A 16,114-nucleotide genomic window follows, 5' to 3' on the forward strand; every position below is an offset into this window, starting at 1 on the left:
CACCTACCACCCCACCAGCCTATACATTTAACACGTTATCCTCTGGAATTTCTGGCATGTACAACAGGATCCCACTACCAAACCAAACTCTCTCCACTCCTCTCTGCCTTCCATAGGGACCACTCCTCCTGTTACTCCCTCGTGCACGCAACCCTCCCCACCAATCGCTCCCCCCCTTTCCTTCCCCTGTGGCTGCAGGATATGCCACACGTGCCCACACCTCCTCTCTCACCACAGTCTGGGGCCACAAACAGGCCTTTCTAGTGAAGCCACACTTCACTTGTGCATCTGCAGGATAGATTTACTGCATCTGGTGCTACTTTTGTGGCCTTCTCTACATTGGAGAAACTGAACGCAGATAACTTCGCTGAGCACCATCTGCACCAATGACAGAGACCTCCCAGTAACCAACCATTTCAGTTCTATGTCACACTCCCACACTGATGTGTCTGACCATAGCCTTGTGTACTAGTCCACCAAGACTACCCGGAAATTGGAAGAACAAAGCCTGATTTTCCATCTGGGCACTCTCTAACCAGATGGCATTAACATCAACTTTTCCGGTTTCTGCTAATCAGCTCTCTTCTCCCTCTCCCCTTCCCTTCCCCCTTCCAGCTCTATTCACCCAGCCATCCCTTCTCCATTTATAACCTCCTGCCTTTGTGACTACACCTCCCCCCCCACCCCGCCTCCCAACCTCTTTTGTTCGGACACCTGCTGACATTTTTCCATTCATTTATAAAGGGCTCAAGCCTGAAACATCGGTTATATATTTTTATTTTTACTATATAATGGACATGCTGAGTTACTCCAGCATTGTGTTTTTACTTAATTTTATGCTTCTGGAAAAATGGGCACACAAAAGAATCAGGATTTATTGTCATGAACAAGTCCTGAAATTCCATATTTTCCAGAAGCTTCATAGTGTAAACGTTCATATTATGAACCATCTGACAACATTACTATATATTAAAAAAATAATAGTGAGCGAAAAGTAAGGCAAAATGTTTATGATTATTCAGGAATCTGATGGCAGCGGGGAAGAAGCTGTCCTTGTGCTGCTGAGTGCTTGTCTTTAGGCTCCTGTACCTTTCCCCGATAGTAGCAGAGTGAAGAGGGCATGGCTTGGGTGGTGGGGGTCTTTGAGGATAGGGCTCCTCACGAAGTATAGCCACTGGCAAGCCGCCTTTGTCATTGCATCAACATGGAGGCTCCAGGACAGATTGTTGGAGATGTTGACACCCAGGAATTTAAAGTTCTTGATCCTCTCCACTATTGAGCCCTTGATGAGGACTGGGTCGTGTTCTCCTGACTTCCTCCTGAAGTCCACAGTCATCATCTTTGTTTGATGTTGAGTGCAAGGTTATTGTCGTTACACCATTCAACGAGCTGATCCATCTCCCTCCTGTACACTTCCTCATTGCCGTTTGTGATTCTGCCGACAACTATGGTGTCATCAGCAAATTTGTAGCTGGCATTGGAATTGTGCCCTGGCCCCACAGTCGAGGATCTATAATGAGTAGAGCAGTGGGCTAAGCATGCATCCTTGGGGTGCACTGTCTTGATAATCAGTGAGGAGATGTTGTTTTCAATTTGTACTGACTATGGTCTTCCAATGAGGAAGTCAAGGATCTAGTTGCAGAGGGAGGTGAGATTAAATGAGTTGATGAGTGTGCGGTATAAACGGTAATCTTTCTGGGAATGGAAAGTTAATTTTGTTTCACAATTGTGTCACATTGGTTACAAGCAAAGGTGATCCTTTCATGATTAATGAGGTCTTGTGTGTGTAGCTTTTGGTAAACAAAGTTTATTAGGATGTAAAATATGACATCAGCTGCAATGATGTGAAAAGTAAGGAAGATTTAGATTTATGTGGCCTCTTGTGACTGATTCATCAACTTTCTAAAGTGCTTAACTGATGTGAGAAAAGTCTTGAGGAGTAGTTATCATTGTACAGGTCGAATTTTCATGTGAATTTGGGGGTTTTTAGTTTTGTTGCGAAAACCGAACAATGTCTGATTCCAAGTGTTTCGGACACTGGGTACTGTACTGTATTATGAAAGTTAATTTTGATGTAACAAATTTCAACAAACAGCATTGAAATAATGAACAGGTAACCTGTTTGAGAAATGTGAGGAATAAATGTTAACAGAGACATTGTACTCAAGTACAATGCCAAGCAAACGTGCCATGTAATCTGATAAAACAGGTGGGGCCTTGGTGTGTATCTGAAAGATCTCTCTGTGCTTTTACAGGGGACCCTTGATGTGTCAGAGCAGGGTATCAGTTTGGGGTTGAGTCCAAGTTATGATTTGTAATAAGTTTGTAGCAGCAACTTGCATTTATGAAGCACCTTTTGTGTGACGGAAATTGTATATGTCAAGAGATACAGTTGGGGTTGAGAAATTTCAGGATATTTTTAGTTCTAAAAGAGAAAGACTGTTTTTCCTTCCTTGTGCTCTGTGTTAGTGTTTGTGAGGGCTGGGTGTTCCCCTTCTCAACAATGCAGTTCGATTGATTCTTTCTAAATTACCTGTCCTGTGTTTAGCATCACCTGATATTTCAGAAGCCCATAACTGAATAATGGTGCATTAATTGGAATTTCCTGGATTAACCTGGATAGACTATGAAAAGTAACCTTAAGGGTAGAAAAATAATTGGTTTGTTTGTCATAGTCATAGTCATATTGCACAGACATAAGTCTTTTGTAGCCCAACGTGTTCAAGCTGATCATTTTGCTGTCTACACCGATCCAGTTTGCTTGCATCAGGACTGTATCCATCAATCCATCAATCTGTGTAACTGTCTATTAAATGAACTAATTATATCTGATTGTGCCACCTTGGATGCCAGCACATTCCAGATATTAACCACTCTCTGGGTTAAAATAAAACTTGCTGCTCAAATCCCCTTCAAAACTCCTTCCTCTTCAGTCTGTACCCTCTTGGATTTGATGGCAAAGAGATATCCTATATTTTGTATACTTTGAACATTTTTATTGCAAGAATGCTGTTTGTCTGAAGAAAATGGTGACTATTTTTGCTCTACATGTGGATGAATTCTCAGTGCCAAACTTGCAGTGGTCGGCAAACTTGGCTTCCTCATTTGGAAATGAGCCATTTGTTGCTGCTCCTCAATCCATTACAGTATATTAACCCCAATATCGGATGCCCCTGTGCTTCATGCATCACCTCAGTGAAAGTCCAAATATATCACATCAACTTGCTAGTTAGACCACAAAATAAAATCTCAAATGTATTTGTTATACATGATTCACCCATGAGAGAGAAACTGGCCCAAGTAGATTGGAAGGGGGCACTAGTAGGGAAGAAGGCAGAGCTACAATGGGTGTGTGTTTCTGCACGAAATGAGGAAGGAGCATGATGTCATGGAAAATTATCACAACTGTGGTTGACAGGGAAAGTCAAAGCCAACAAGAGACGTGCAAAGAAGTTAAAAAAAAAGTGCATTGGGAAGTTTCTAAAAACCTACAGAAGGCAACAAAAAAAACTCATTAGGAGGAAATTATGACATATAAAAGTAGGCTAGCAAATAATTGAGAGAGAATACAAAAAGCTGCTTCAAATATATGAAGAGTAAAAGAGGAGAGAGTAGATAGAGACCACTAGAAAATGATGCTTTAGAAATAATGAAGCCATGGAGATGGCATTTGAACTAAATGAGTATTTTTCATCAGTCTTCACTGTGCACTAGCATTAGCAGGGTGCCGGACGTCCAATGGTATCAGGGAAGTGAGTGCAGTGAGTGAGTGCTCAGAAAGCTGAATGGTCTAAGATGGATTGCACCCTCGGGTTCCAAAAGATGTTGTCGTAGAGATTATGGAGGCATTGGTAATGATCTTTCAGGAATCAGTAGATTCTGGTACGGTCCTGGAGGACTTGAAAATCATGACTGTCACCCCACTATTCAAGAAGGGAGTGAGGCAGTAGAAAGGGAATTATAGACGGGTTAGCCTGACATCAGTGGTTGGAAGGATGGTGGGAGCCGATTGTAAAGAATGAAGTGACAAAGTACTTGGAGGCAAATGACCTGATAACCCAAAGCCAGCATGGTTTTCCTGAATGAAAATCTTGTTTGACAAATTTGTAGAGTTTTTTTTAAGCAAGCAGGCAAGATCGGGGAGATGCAGTGGATGTTGTGCATTTGGATTTTCAGAAGGACTTTGACAAAGTGCCACACATGATTTGTAGGAAGCAGAGGGTCAGAATATTTTGGTTAGCTGCCAGTTGCTAGTCGTGTTCCACATGGGTTGGTGTTGGAAGCTGCTTCTTTTTGCCTTGCATGTCGATGATTTAGACTATGGAATGAATAGCTGTGGCCAAGTTTGCAGATGATACAATGTTGAGGAGCAGGTAGGGAAGAGGAAACAAGGTGCCTGCAGGAGGACTTAGGCAGATTAGGAGAATGGGCAGAGAACTGGTAAATGAAATATAATGTCAGAAAGTGTATGGTCATGCACATTGGTAGAAAAAATAAATGGGGAAACTATTTATTAAGTGGGAAGAAAATTGAAAATTCCCAGATGCGAAGGGTCTTGGCAGTCCTCGTGCAGGGTAACCGGAAGGTAAACTTGTAGGTTGATTTGATGGTAAAGTAGGCAAATGCAATGCTGACATTCATTTTATGAGGGATAGAATATAAGAGCAGGGATGTGATGTTGAGGCTTTGTAATGCACTTGGAATATTGTGAGCAATTTTGGCCTCATTTTAGAAAGCATGTGCGGACATTGGAGAACGTTCGGTGGAAGTTCACAAGGATGATTGTGGGAATTGTAGGGTTTTCGTTTGAGAATCATTTCTTGGCCTGTGCTCATTGGAATTGAGAAGAATGAGGGGATCTCATTGAAACATTTTGAATGTTGAAAGGCATGGGAAGAGTAAATGTAGAAAGGTGGTTTCCCATGGTGGGAGAGTCGAGATCAAACGCGCACAACTTCAGGATTGAAGAGCGTCCGCTTAGAACAGAAAGGTAGAGGATTTTTTTTCCACCAGAGTGTGGCAAATCTGTAGAATTTGTTGCCACAGGTGGTTGTGGAAGCCAGGTCAGAGATTGATTGATAGGTCATGTTTCGCCAGGACATCAAAGGTTACGGGAAGAAGACCAAGTAGTGGGGCTGAGTGGATCAGCTCATGATTAAATGGCGGTATATAGCCTATTTCTACTCCTTTATTTTTAGGGTCAATCTTTATCTACTCTGTCCAGTCTTATTTTTAATCTTTCAAATACCTTGTGGTACTTCCTTGTAATGGATTCAAACATTTTGCTTACAGTATGTCAGGCAAGTCAATCTTTGATTTCCTGTTTTTTCTCTCTCTCCCTGCTTTTAACTTGTTTGTCTTCCAATGTGTGAGAAATGTTCTTAAATCAATGGAATTTTTGAAGACCGCAACCAGTGTGTCCACTATCTCCTTAATGACCTCCTTTTAAAATAGGTCGTAGGTCATCAGATTTTGGGATTTATTGCTTTTATTTCTTATTAATTTTGCTAGTACTAAGTTTTTTTTACTGTTGCTAATTTCTTTGGGTATCTTCATTCTAGATCTGTTGTCCTCCTTTTGAGAGGTTTTTGGTGTAATCCATACAGCCATTTGCAAACTGATTTAAATTTTTTTTTCTTGTGTTCGTCTCTTCCATGATACTAGCAGCTTAATAGTAACTTTTTAGTACCTTGAAGGGTTCTGCATTATTAGGAAACTGGAATAATGGATTGACTTGACCTAAGCATCATACATGCTGCAAATACTTTGTAAATGAGGAAACCGCTTCCATAATTAGACAGTCAGACTTGTAAATAATATTGTTCATTCTTCTGGCTTGTGAAACCAGTAAATTTGTGTGATTCTGCGACTGCAGGGTGAAAATAAGACTTGTGAACATTAATTTTAATTGGGCAGTGTGATGCCTTTGATTCCAACAGTCTATAAAATATGTATTTTGCTGTTCTACAGAGCCTTTAATTTTGAGGGAAATCTTATCTGCAATATTTCGTGGAGGTTTCTTAAGTACCAGATAATTAGGGAATTTTAACAATAATACATCAGCATTTCTTAACATCAATTTTAAATGATATTTATTAATAAATAATGGTGGAATAAGTTGAATAAAAATTATGTAGAAATGAGAAAATAATGATCACTTTCTCAACACTAGATGCATGGTGCATTTGATCCCTAGACTTTGAGGTATTGGGTGGGGAGGTTGGAGGACAGAGGATGATTGATGACGATTGTGAGGGAACAAGTTGTTGGATGTAGAATTAGCATGTTTTCCTTATTTGATCATTAGTCAATAACAATCTTTTTGACTTGTATTGGTTGAGGACTGAGTTAGATCAGTTCTAATGATTCCCGGTTTAAATGGTCTCATCAAGCATGCTATTCATCCTCACACATGAAGAATTATCGACAGGGGTCATTGTGATCTTGTTACAACTTACCATCTCAATGGAAAGAGAAACTGGTATTTGGCACAATCAAATGTTGCATGTCTTAAGTAAAGTTTAAAAAAAATGTTGCATGTCACAACTCAATTTGAATGTTGAGCCCTTTTCACTCTTGAGTTTCACTAAATTGGCCATTCATTATCCTGGGATAGGAATAGGGGTTTAGCTTTTCACACTTGACCACTCCTAACTGGGACATTGAACACTTACAAGGAGCCATCCCCGGGGTTAGAACTGTTCTACCTTCTACTGGTGATATCATGACGCATCTGGCGACGGTGGACCTACCCTAAATCCTGATCAATGTATTATGATCTTATATTTGAACAAAATTAATCAAGCTGAATTATAACATAATTAAGCTTTATGTACATTACAGCACGAGCCCTTCATCCCCTGTTGTTGTTATGCCGACCTATATCAACCTTTATAAGGGACCATGGGAAAGTGCTAGCAATAAATGGCAATAGCGGACAATTTTTAAACAGGGTGGGGAAGTTGGTAGCACTATCGCAAACAATTTAGAAAGACTGTGGTAAAGTTGGTAGCAATTGTGTACAATTATAGATGACCTCGCACAGCATTCTGGGAAGTCAGGTCCACCATCGCTTTTCCCCCCACAGTCTTTCCAAATTGTGTGCGATAACGCTACCAACCTTCCCACGTTGTTTATAAATTGTCAGTTATTGCTATTTATTTTTTCTCTCTCTCTTTTCCACCCCCAGCTGAAACTTTACCACGCAAAGTTTATACTTTCATTTTAATCTTCTCCTCATGTTCCTGCACTCACGCAAAAACTTGGGACATTTCAATCCCTCAATGCAATTGTCCATTTTAGGCTTGCATGATTGCAATACCGGCGTCCGCAGATGCCAGGGGTTGTACTAGGGATCGAGGCCATCAATCCCCGGCGTGAGAGGACATCATCCGACGCCAGCGTTGAGCTGATTTTGCTTTCACACTAGATACTTTAAAGGTCGATTGGCCGTTAATTCCTGAGATCACTTGCAAGTGTGAAAAGGGCTTTTGTTAAGACTAATTTTCACCTTTTCATTTTTCACCTGTGGTTGCTGGATTCAAAAGTGGGAAATGGATTTGGTCGTGCTCGAATATTTCTTCACGGCATCAGTAACAATTTCGCAAATGCTCTGGCTGTGAGTGAATTGAAAGTTGATGACTTTTCTGTTTTCTTTACTGTTGGAAGAGGGACTTTAAAAATGTCCTGTTACTTCAGAATAGTATTAAAGTTTGAGTGAATTGAGTATCTGGAAAGAGAAGTGACACTCTTGTGTTAAAGTAGGACTTAACAGCAGGATATTCCATTTGCAGAAAGCAATTTTCCTTGTGTTTAATACATATTCTGGTGTGTTATGTTTCTGATTGTTCCCAGATGGACTATTTGGTAAATGTCTTTCCTGTTGTCTACATATGAAATCTAGAGTTATGACCACAAGGATTTACTGTGCTGTTAATCATCATGTGACCTTAAGCTCTCTGTTTAAACAAAAATGATGCCAGTTGCAATAACAAGGAATATATTTGTGGGAAAATATTGTCTTTTGCACTTTTAAAGTCTTGTAATTCTAAATTGGATTCATTTGAGTTTTTTTTGCACAAGGGGAAGATGCTTTGACCATCTTTCATGCAAAACAAATGAAATAGCTGTTGAAAAGAAATCTAAATTATTTAGAAGCTGGACTTTCCTGAAACAGGAGAATATAAAGAAATACTAGGGTTAGGTGGTCAGGTCCGCACACCATTGAGGGTTGAAGGGCCTGTACTAGTCCTAAAGATCAAGTCAACAATTAGCTGGCAGCTGCTTGGATGAGAAGGCAAAATCCCACAGTAAAAGGCAGGGTTAAATTTTTAGTGTCTTGCTGAGTTTTTGAAATGGTGTAATTTGTATTTTATTCCAAAGTCCAGAACCAGTCATTCAACTCCTTTTATCTAAATCTAAGATCTCAATATATATGCAGAATTATTCCTCCAAGCCTTGTAGAAGAAGATAAGTTTTTGAAAAATGTATTGAATGAAACCCTGGAGCATGCATATTCTTTCCAGACAAGGTCATTTTCTAGAAGCAGGCAGCCAGCTCTTGTAGAAAGTAACTCGTGTCTGGAAAGTTCATGTACAGTAAAATCCCCAGTATCCAGAATTCAAGCAATGGGCAACCCAACCAACTGGCAAAAAAAAATCAAGTAAATAAATAAAAAACTGGAATAAATAAGAATGTATACACTTTTAAAATTGTACAAGTAAATCTTCTCCAAGGCAACATACAACCCTTTGGTGAAAATAGGAGCAAATATTTCAGCCAACAGAGCCCCCCGGTTGTACCCTGCTAACAGCAACTGTTTGAATAAAGATTCAATAAAGTTGTGTTTGAATAAAATGGCAGCACCCAGGATAAAGAGCTGGCCAATGCTACTGGGACGACTCTACCAAAGTCTCTCCCTATTCCTGCCTACTAGTAAGTTTCTTTATTAGCATTAAGTATATTAGTAAGGTTTATCCGTACATTTGGGGGAAGGGGGTGTTATTGTGATGGTGGCATGGTTAGTGCAATGCATTACAGTGTCAGCGACCTGGGTTCGAATTTAAATTTTGTAAGTTACTGGAATTACCTGATTAAAGTGAACTTTACATAATTAAGATATACTATACTGATTTATTTTTCAAATTGCTTTACATTTTTCACTGTCTTTAGTCTTAACTGTGTATTCTTAATGCAGATGTATTAGTTAGACATAGAGTGTGTCTCAGTCAACTGGAAAATTAGCATATCTGGTATCCACGATCCCATGGGTACCGTGGATTTGACTGTACCTGAAATATTCCCATTTCTCCTCATAGAAATTGTTTGATTGGCTGTGTTTTTCCAGCATATTTGCTGTTTTCATTGTATTTCTGTGGAATATTCACAATAGAATTAATTTTAATTGTTATAATTTTAGTGTAATTTGAGCATTTAGTTGAAGTTACTTGAACCTCTGCATCTGAATCTCTGCCCCACCCCCCCAAGCTATCACTCTTGCTGTGGATGTTATATTGGTGTACTGACATCCTGCAGACAATCATGGGCAAGCTCAAAATATTCTTGCCATTTCACATTCCACATTGCTCTGGGACTTGAGTCGCTATCAGGCTAGAGACTGTGAAAGGATTGGCGGATAGTATCTTGAGGAACATTAATGAACTGAAAGGGCTTTTACGTCAACCTTGTGGTTTTGTGACTTATTTTATATTTTGAATTCTCATTAATTGAATTTAAATTTCATAATGCTGTGGTGGGAATTAAACTTGCATCACTGGTAATCTTGGATTTTGAGATATTAGCCTGCATCCTTAGCCGCTCTACCTGGCTTGCCTTCCAATATATTCACAAAATGCTTTAATGTGGCCAAATAATTTGTTAATGTCAAAGGCCAATTTCATCTCACCTAGCCTTTTGGTATTTGTTTCCCAAAGGTAGTAACTGGGTCAGGGAAAATTCTTATGGTGTCTCTAATGAACAGACTCCCAGGCCAATTTGCATGGTTCTCCTGGAATTAAAATAGACTAATCAAAATTCTGTACCATGTATTACATTATTTTCCTCCTTGGTCACTAGGGGAAGACTTTTAAAAAAAATAAAATAAAGTGCACAAAGTTCCCTTCATGACTCGGCAAGCTATTCTATTGGCAGCTGAAAGGTCAAAGGTTCAATCTTGGAGGCCCAATATTAATTTATAAATAGCCTGGCTGTCTTGCGTAAAAGAGAAATCAAGAAAACAAACAATTCATCAATGTTATAATTAAGCAATCAGTTGTGTGAGAGAGAGAGAGAGAATTGGTTCAAGACCATTTTCAATTCATCTGGTCCTTCTCCATTCTGTATCCCACTATTCAATCATGGTGGGTTTTTTTCTGAAGACCTACAATTGAGATAGCTATAACTTTTGGAATCTTGTCCATAAAAACATCACTGAGAGGTACAAGAGTCTTGATTTCACCCCCCCCCCCTCTCTCTCTCTCTCTCTCTAAGACATTCCTTTGTGTTTAATACAAAGGATAAAACTAGTCAGAATGAAACATGAAAGTCTGCAGATGCTGGGATTGCAGTAAAACACACACAAACCTATGGGAGGAATTCAGCAGGTCTCGCAGCACCAATAGTAGAGGTGTAACCAATATTTTTTGGACCTGATACATTGGTTATATAACCTTTACCTTCTCTGGATGCTGCGAGACCTGCTGAGTTCCACCAGCATTTCTATATGTTTGATAAAACTAGCCAGATCACTTTGATATAAACATAAAACGCAGCACAGTAAAATCATTTCCAAACTGAAATAACAGGCATTAGAGGTTTGTGCCATACCTTGTATCAAGAAGGGTAGTCATCAGTAGTGAAGGGGTGTTGGCAGTTTTAGATTGTATCAAGCTGCATAAATATCTGGGTGCAACTGAGAACATTGTGGGAAGGCGGGAAGCTCGTTGGTGCCCTGATAGATATTTTAAACTCCTTGCTGAGGATGGCCATTGTTTTACAAAGGACTGTCAAGATAATCTGGAACTACAAACCTGTTCTTCAGATGTCAGTGGTGGGTAAACTTTTGAAGAGGATTCTGAGAGATAGAGCCTATCATTATTTGGAGAGCCAGGGGAAAATTGAGGAAATAGCATCTCACAAACGATAATTATTATAGATGACAAAGAGGGTGGATGAAAGCAAGGCAGGTGATGTTATTCAAATGGAATTTTGTAAAGCTTTTGATAAGGTTCCACATGGTAGGTTGTTGTAGAATTTTGGGGATTATGGGATAGGAGGACAACTGGATAAAATATTAGCTTGATGATGGGAGTCAGAGTGGTTGTAGTGGCCAGTCTTTTAGGCTGAAGGGCCATAATCAGTGGAGTACCTCAGACTTTGGTACTGGAACTGTTGCTTTTTGTAATGTACAAAACTGTTTTGGGCACAGATTTTTCTGGCAAGGTGAGTGTTTGCTGAATTCACAAAAATATGTTCTATTCTGTTATTGAAGTAGGTTTCCTGGGTTTAAAACTGCATTTAGATTAAATGGGGAGCACAGACTCATGGGCTGGAAGGGCCTGTTACTGCTGTATGCTTTTTAAAAAAAAATTAGGGGATTGGATGAAGCAAATGCCATTTAAGTCTGAGAAGTATGAGTGCTGGATTTGAGCAAATCGAGCCAAGGCAGGATGAGTCCTGTTAGTGGCAGGGTTTGAGGAGTGTAATGGAACAGAGACCTAGGGGTGTAGGTACTTGGCTCTTTGAAGATGCTGATACAAGGAAGACCTGATTTAGCTTGCCTTCATCAGTCAGGGATGTCATGTTGAAGTTGTACAGGCCACAAGGTGTGTTTTTGATCACCAAGCTGTAGGAAGATGTATAAAATTGGAAAGGGTACAGAGAGGCTTTCAAGGTTGTTGCCAGGATTCATGAAGTTGGATTATTGTGAGGGACTGAAAAGACTAGGCCTATTTTCATTTGAATGTAGGAACTTATTGAGGTCCTTATAAAATCATAAACAGTACAGATGGGGTGAATAGTTAGTCTCTTTCCTAGAATCTAAGATGAGAAGGGAAGTGGTATTTAGGAGGGATGTGAGGGGACAGTTCTTCACTCAGAGGGTCATGGGCACATGGAACGAGCAGCCAGACACAGTGGTGGAGGCAGGTACATTAGCTTCCTTTAAGAAGCACTTGGGTAATTCTATGGATGGGAGGGAATTGGAGGGGTCTGGTCCTAACGTGGGCAAGTGTGACTAAAGCAGAAATGCTCGTGGTTTGTCTTGGACAGGCTGGGCCTGTGGGTAGGTTTCTGTGCTATGAGGCTCTAACTCTATAACTGGAGGTTATTTACCCAGCCTCAGGACATGATAGGAGGAGTTGTTTTCAGCAATGTTTGAAGCCCAACCATCTCTAGCTGTTTTATCAATGACCATCCTTCATAATGGCAGAAATTCAATGATAATTGTACAACTTTGTAATTGAAGCAATTCATGGGTATTTGCAGGAATATCTTGGCTGCATTCAACCATAGACTGATAAGTACTAGATAATAACCACCACCGTCAAAAGCGGACGTAATCATTGATGACATTCAGTACCTTGGCCAAGCCCCACACCATACATATTTCAGAGTTAGGAGAAGGGGTTTGGTGACAAGGTTGATCACCATTTACTCAAATGAACCAATTGCACTAGTACCCTTGCTATAAAAGCAGATCCATGTCTGGATACTGCATACTAGGCACAGGAGCCTGCAAATGTTGGAATTTGAAGCTAAAAGAAATCTGTGAAGGAACGCAGCGGGTGAAGCAGCATAACCTGACTGTTCTCATCAAACATCACCCTTTTGATGTTGCTTGACCCACTCAGATTCTCCAGCAGATTGTGTTTGATTGTCTGAATATCCTGTGGCCAATGACTGACAACCCAAAGCTTTCCCACCGGATATGCTGCTTAAGCCTGGAGCTTGATAGGGCACTATGAGTGCAACCCTAACAATTTGCAAGTAGCTCAAAAACCATCCAAGATCGTATAGCCTGTTTGTTTGGGACCCTTCCTCTCAACTAAAGTATTTCCTCTGGCATCAGCTGCCATTATTTATCTTGGATACATCATCAACATGTCCCGAGCCCATATATTTTGCCCCCAAGATGGGCAAGGGTAGCAGGCATATGAGATTGCTACTGGCTGCAGACTCCGCTCCTTAGTTGTACACCATTCTGACTTGGTAGTATGCTGCTGCTTCTTCATTGTCACTGATATGGAATCTAGAATAAGCTGCCCATTCTCATTTTTAAAAATAAATTGGGACTCTCAGAATGGTAACTGATCCTTCTGGTCCATGAGCCCATGCTCCCCCAATACGCCAATTATCTTCAGCCCCTATATGTTTTTGAAGGGTGGGAGGAAATCCACGTCGACATAGGAAGAATATGCAAACTCCTTATAGACAATGTCAGATTCGTTCCTGAGTCACTGGCGCTGTAATAGCGTGCACTAAATATGCCGCCTCTGGGATTATCTTTGTCAGAAGAACTGCAATTCATTTTCAATAAAGACAATTAGAAATAGGTTGGCTGTGCTAGCAATACAGTCATCATTCACACCGTTTGGCGTGGGTGATCGTGTCTCTCCATCCATCATGATCTCAGATCCTCTGAATTGTCATTGTTGCCTCGGTCCGCCTTTGGTGAAGGCTCCATCTTTGAGCTGAGACCATAGTTGATGTTGAATTTCTGATTATACAAGAGAAAAATGCTGAAATGGTTTCCCGTTGCCTTCTTCAGTTGCATTGTCCATACTGGACTGGCAACCCTGGCCACTGATCAGGAGATTCATTTGCCCAGCGATTTTAGTTTGTAGAATCTGCTTGTATAACCACCTGCAATCCATGGCTTCACATGACCCTGATTGGGAGGCTAAACTATGCCTGTAGGCTATCAGTCTGAAGGAGTGCCTTTCACCATCTTTTGCTGAGCAATTGCACTGCTCTGACACATCTTTTGCTGAGCAATTGCACTGCTCTGACACCAGTGCAGACATCTGAAAAATAATGAATAAAATAACATTTTCTTTAGATTTATTTGAATTGAATAAATTGAGTTTAAATATATTTCATATTTTCTCTAACTTGCTATTGATGAAAGAAAAATTTGATCAAAAAGTCTTAAAAATCTGTTGTGCTGCGCTTACTTGGATATTAAACCTTTGAGCTTATTTTCTCTCCTACGTGAATGAAGAGAACCTGGAGAGACTCAAGTGGGTCAAGTAGCATTTATGGAGGGAAATGGTGAGCCAGCATTTTTTGGTTGGGTCTTGTAATCATAATGCCATTAGTTTCGAGTTAATTATGGAGAAGGACAAGTCTGGGCCTTGGGCTGAGATTCTAAGTTGGAGAAAGGCCAATTTTGAGGAAATGAGAAAAGATCTAGAATATGTGTTTTCTGTAAGGATGTGTGAGGTAAGTGGAGGACCCTGAAAGGTGAAATTTTGAGAGTACAGAGTTTATATTTTCCTGTCAGGATTAAAGGCAAATTGAATCTTGGTTTTCAAGGGATATTGGGGATCTGATTTGGAAGAAGAGTGAGGTGTACTGCAGGTATAGGCAACACAGAGCGAATGAGGTACTTGAAGAGTATAAAAATTGCAAGAAAAACCTCAAGCAAGAAATCAGAAAAGCTAAAAGATTGCGTGAGATTACTTTGGCAGACAATGTGAAAGAAAATCCTATGGGTTTCCACAGGTACATTAAGAGCAAAAGGATAGTAAGGGACAAAATTGGTCCCCTTGAAGATCAGAGTAGTTGGCTTTGTATGGAGCCAAAACAGATGGGGGAGATCTTGAATGGGATTTTTGCATTAGTATTTACTCAGGAAAATGACATAGACTCCTGGGAAGTCAGGAAAGCAACCAATGAGGTCATGGAATCTATACATATTAAAGAGGAGGAGGTGCTTGTCTTAAAGCAAATAAGTGGATGATTGCTTCTCACCCTGGAGACCTGTGCTTAGTGGTATGCCTCAGGGATTGTTTCTGGGACCATTGTTGTTTATCATCCAGACCATTGATGGAAATGACAATCTGGTAAATTGGATCAGCAAGTTTGCAGATCACACTAAAATAGGAGGTATTCTGGACACCGAAGAGGGATCCGGACCAGCTGGAAAAATGGGCTGAAATATGGCAAACAAATTTAATGTAGGCAAGTATGAGGTGTTGCATTTTGGAAGGACAAACCAAAATGTGCATGATAAATGGTAGGGCACTAAATGTAACAGCAGAACAGAGGGATCTGGGAATACAGATATTTAGTTCCCTGAAAGTGGCATCACAAGTAGATAGGGGTGTAAAGAGAGCTTTTAGCATATTATTCTTCATAAATCAAAGTATTGAGTAGAGGAGCTGGGATGCTATGGTAAAGTTGTATAAGACATTGGTGAGGCCAAGTTTGTAGTATTGTGTGCAGTTTGGTCACCTAACTACAGGAAAGATATCAATAAGATTGAAAGAGTGCAGAGAAGATTTACTAGGATGTTGCATGGTCTTACAGGGAAAGGTTAAATAGGTTAAACATATTAGAATTTATTTTCAGGAGCGTAGAAGAATGAGGGGGGATTTGATAGAAGTATTTAAAATTATTAGCGGGATAGACAGAATAAATGTAGATATTTTTCCACTTAGAGTAGGTGAGATGCAAACCAGAGTTCATGAGTTAAGGATAAAAGAAGAATAATTTTGGGAGAACTTCTCACAGAGAGTGTGGAACGAGCTTCCAGCTGATGTGGTGAATGGGGGCTCAATATTCACATTTAAGAAGAATTTGGACAGGTACATGGATGGGAGAAGTATGATGGGTCATGGAATGAGTGCAGATCAGCGGGATTAGGCAGAAAAATGGTTCGGCACAGAGCAGAAGGGGTGAATGGCCAATTTCTGTGCTGTAAGGTTCAATGGCTGAGACTCTTTGTTGAGACTAATAGAAAGGCGAGATGGCAAGTATAGAGAGGTGGTGAAGGGCCTGATAAGTAATAGGACACTGGACAAATGAAGGTGGAAGAGGTAAAGGGTCAGGGAGGGAAGTAGACCCATTAAAGAGTGTGGGGAGCACTTAAGAAAAGTACAGTAGATTAGGAGCA

The 16,114-nt window shown here is 40.2% G+C and overlaps 1 protein-coding gene across 5 annotated transcripts in view; it reads left to right on the forward strand.

Annotated features, from left to right (window-relative positions):
- Positions 1 to 16,114, forward strand: part of pcnx1 (pecanex 1) — a 250,671-nt gene that overhangs the window by 1,331 nt on the left and 233,226 nt on the right. The window lies entirely within an intron of this gene.

This window comes from Narcine bancroftii, chromosome 2, assembly GCF_036971445.1.
Source record: "Narcine bancroftii isolate sNarBan1 chromosome 2, sNarBan1.hap1, whole genome shotgun sequence".
Classification (NCBI taxonomy): domain Eukaryota; kingdom Metazoa; phylum Chordata; class Chondrichthyes; order Torpediniformes; family Narcinidae; genus Narcine; species Narcine bancroftii.